A 4,763-nucleotide genomic window follows, 5' to 3' on the forward strand; every position below is an offset into this window, starting at 1 on the left:
AGGGGTTTCCATAATCGCTCACTCATTTCTATAATTGTACAAATAGGTCTTTATAAAGAGGGAGCCACAATAGGAATAAAGATATTTTTCTCCTGACTTCTCTACCGGCAATCTCTAATCGCTCTTCCCTCTCTCTCCTCCTCGTGGCTCTAACTCTATATGTGTGTATTTTCATAAGGCATTTTAGGATCCAACATCATGTAAATATGAATTTTACGATACTAGAAATGTAAATATACAAGAATTGTTTGCTATGTATGTAAATGTCCCAAATTTTTTATTAGCCACAGATGTTTCGTCCGCTGCTGATCTGTTGAATGTATGTGGACCGCACAATCAAGGCTTGTCTAATCTTAATCACATGCGTTTGGAACATGAGTAGGGCTGCCAATTTGGCTCGTTATTGGCAAACAACTAGTATTCGGCTCGTTCGCTAAGCTTAAGATTCAAATTGACTCGAAAAGAAATAAATAAATAAGGATACACACACATAATACATATTCATAAATTTAAATATTATAAATTATAATTAATTAAAACTTTTTAAAATAAAAAAAATATCAAATTTTAAAAAATTAAATCCTATAAATTATAATTTATAACAAATTATTAATAAATGTTACTTATATAAATATTATATATTTATATAATATAAATTATATAATTAATATAATATAATGAATAAGTTTAGCGAAATCGCGAAAAGCGTTGAGTTTAGGGTTTAATTAATATAATATAATATATATGTATAAAACTTAAAAACCCTAACTCAAGCCCTTACCAGCGACCTCTCTCTCGAATGTTCTCGGGTTTGACTGCCTCTCCCTCTTTCGACGAATCCTTCCTCTCAAAATCGTGAAAGGCAATAGACCGCGAGAGCTTAGAGTTTGTCGTTTGTGTTCGCTGCTCTCTCCCTCTACCGAGTCATCTCCTTCTCCACTCAAATAGTGAAAGGATTTCGGCGGCGAGATCTTAAGGTTTGCTCTTCCTCTTCCTCTTCCTCTTCCGAGTCATCTCCCTCTTCCGCGAGTCGAACTCGAGCCGAACTCGAGCTGAACACGAACATACCCTTCACGAGCCATTTCGAACATGAGCCGATTTTCAACAAGTTGAACACGAGCCGACCCCGAGCTCACTCAGGCTTGGCTCATTTACAGCCTTAAACATGAGCACCCTACATATTGGTCGATAATTGTAACACGTGTAAGATGCACGTACAACTAGATGGAAATTAAAAAGCAAAACCTAACTAATCCCTCTTAAATTCGCTTATGGCATTATAAACTCAGTCGAAAGCAATTAAAACTCATGAAGAATATGATAAACTCAGCAGAGTTCACTCATTTAAAGGCGCCTTCAGGAATACTCACCAGAAATTCAGTGTACTCGCTCAGGCTTAGAAGCAAATCTCTTATGACTTCAACAAGATGGCGACTTCATTGAGTTGGCGATTGCTCTTGGCTAGACAGACAACCTCCCCAACTAAGTACTTTCAATAACTTCAACTTGAGATCCCGGCTGAAGTATATGGCCCACATATTTCATAGCAATTGATCATTAGGTTTTGCTTTGTACTTTTGCAACTTATATAATATGATCTGTAATTGTTCATATATTGCCCTTATTTTGATTCCATATTTATAAATATGAGTTTGCGGGGAGTGCCGAAAGAGGAAAAGAAATTTATCGTACTTAAACGTACTATAATCAAGAGTGGAACCATGTTATGTATAAGGCGGGCAGTTGACCACCCTAAATTTTGAGATTTCTCTATGTGCATAAAAAATGCATTAACATTGATTTTGAGGAGATCTAAATGTCAATAAAGAAGAAAGTACGATAAAGGATGACGTATTAACTGAAGACCAGGAGACCCACTTATCCAATAAGATGTAATCTTCAAGATAAAGCTAAATGCCAACCAAGCCCAGAGAATGACAAAAGTTTGACCGATTGATCCAAATTCGAACAAATCAGAGTAAAACAAGACAGATAAGAGGCATACTTATCAGATCGTATGCAGCTGTCCGAGCCAAAGCCAAAGCTTGACCGAGCCAAGAGAAGGATAAAAGAATGATTGATCAATCCAAATTCTAAAAAAATCAGAATAAAACAAGACAAATAAGCATATGAGCTAACAAACATAAAAAAATTGACTGAAGACAGCTAGCTACCTTCCGGTAGATCCGACCCAAGGAAAGAGCAAATTCCTTAATATCACCAACCGTCCCACGGACGCCTCGAGAAAACTAATCAGGGACCAAGATTTAATAATATAATAGTCTTATATTCATCCCACAAATTTTTCTTGTTAAGGAACGAGCTACTTGTAGAGTTACGATGACTCGCTCTCTGTTCAATAATCTATCTCACTCCGTCGATATGAACTCCTCATCCAGGGATAAAAAATTGATAGCCGGACTGGATCAACCAATCGACAAAAGCCCAACTGATCAAATCAGTCCCACTAACTCAAAGTGAATCAAGCTTAATCGATTCACAACAGTAACTCAGCCTATCCGACTGGACCAACCTTACTAAACCAAAGCCATACTAGCTTAATCAACTGAGCTGGAGAGTAGCATAGCAATAAAAAAGAGCGAGCAAGGTGAAAACGACAAGTTGACGGTAAGTTGTGTGTGATTCAAAGCACAAATCAACTAGACCAATAAAGAAGTCAATCAAATGACCTCCTATTATATTGGATTATGCAAGTGCGTTTGAAACATCAAATTTATTTAGAAGCGACGCCCATATTATAATTACTACACTCATGTTATTGGATCTTTGCAACAAATTAATGACAAGGAAGTTGAGATGTAATTTTAATATATATAAAGCCCCCTCTCTGGCAAGGCAAGCCACCGCCCGTGCCTTTACTACCACTTAGTTGAGCCAACTTGGCAAATGGCTAATATAAAAAATAAAAAAACCTACTACTCACGCTGCCCAAGCCTCCCGACCACCAACCCAAAGAAGCTTCTAGCCAGCAGCTCTCCCATCACACATCTCCCATCATTCTTCCCCTCTTGAGCTCTCGCGACGCCGGCCGCCTTCTACTCCTTCCAGCCGGCATCCTCTCCGGCAGCAAACTAGAAAGCTCGGCTGACAGCCCTTTTCCAACTCCACTCTGCAGAAGCAGGTCTTTTCCATTCACGAAAAGCCCCAGCTACACATGCCTCCTTTGCTCTTCTCTCTGGTTTTCGGCCATTACACACGAAAAGCCAGCTACACGGCTATGCCGTCAATGGCTATTTACTCTTCTTTTATGAGTTATGTGAGAGATGGACTTGAGGTTTTTAGTTCAGGGAGGTCGTGCCCAGCTCTTGAGCCAAAGGCTACAACTTTCAATTATTCTACAAGTGCACCAACTTATTTAAATGTGAAGCTTAGCAAAAGGAAGGTCGAACCTCCTCCTTTGATTGATCAAAAACAAGGAGGATGGTTTTCCTTATACGAGAGCTTTGTATAAGACCGGCAACATGCAGCTCTTTGGGTGGGGGTGCTGATAGCATGGATTGAATACAGGATGGCTAGAGGGTACAATCCGGTTAATAGATGGCATCTTAATCATAATTTTGGGCTAATGAGTTTGGTGCACAATTTAGTTGGTCTCTCATGAGGATATTATGATGGAGAGGATCATGGGGGAATGGCACCATGTATTACGAACAGTGGCAAGGAGGACCTGCATGGCACCTAAACGGCCATCAAGTGCATATGAAAGTGTGGTGGGTCAAAGGCCCTGTATGCATCGTATTGACGCATCAGAAATGGCTTTGTGTGTGTGTGCGTTATTATTTTTGTGCAGACACACAATCTCATGCACATTTTTTTAAACGTGATGGGTTTTGAACTCCCAGGCAGTAGTGTCAAAAAACACCAACTATGCATGCTTTTTTAAGCATGGTAGGAAGGTTTCAGCTTTTAATGCAGCTCCCTAATAGGGAATGACATCGGGAGGCTATTAAAATGCTGTCGAATTGTTGTCTGCATGCTGACCATAACAGAATAATTAAATTGAATTTATTCCAACACAAAAATACAAACAATTTAAAGCTCATAAACTGCATATTAAATGTTGTCATGATTACATAAATCAGCTTAAAAGACAAAATTAAATATAAATGAATTTTGCTCGATTCATTGGAGACTCGACGACTCGTCAATGAGCTCGAATGAAACCTGTGGTAAACTTACAAACTCACCTATAAAATGAAAATGAGGCCTTCAATCGACTAATCAAAGTTATTAGAATTAGAAGTACATGGGAGTCCAGCTGAACACTCAAATGGAAGCTAAATATGAAAGAGATTCATAATTTTAAATATACAATCGAAGTCTAAAACATCTTCATAGCCACCGGATCTATAACTCCAAATACACAAGCGAACAAAAGGCAAATCTAAAAGTTTAAATAAGAATATCAGCACAAATCCCAATGATAATATGTCCGTGTAAATAATAATAAAACCACCTAAAAGGCAGTCAAAATTAACAAATTAAATACTCACATTTGCTCCGACTAACAAGTTGGAGGCTCAATCACGAGGTCCGCGCCAGTTAAACAAATGTTCAAGCCAAAAGTAAATTTATCTTGAAAACTGTGCATGTTTATCAAAGCTTTGCAAAAATCTAATTTTTAACAGTCAAATTCAAATCTATGTAATTAGGCACGCTCTCAAGCGGGCCGTCTTGAGTATAGGGAAGGGTAGCAAGGCCCACACTTTGACCAATATAATTCTCCTCCCTAGAGAGAATGA

This window comes from Phalaenopsis equestris, unplaced genomic scaffold (genome assembly GCF_001263595.1).
Source record: "Phalaenopsis equestris unplaced genomic scaffold, ASM126359v1 Scaffold000224, whole genome shotgun sequence".
NCBI lineage: Eukaryota > Viridiplantae > Streptophyta > Magnoliopsida > Asparagales > Orchidaceae > Phalaenopsis > Phalaenopsis equestris.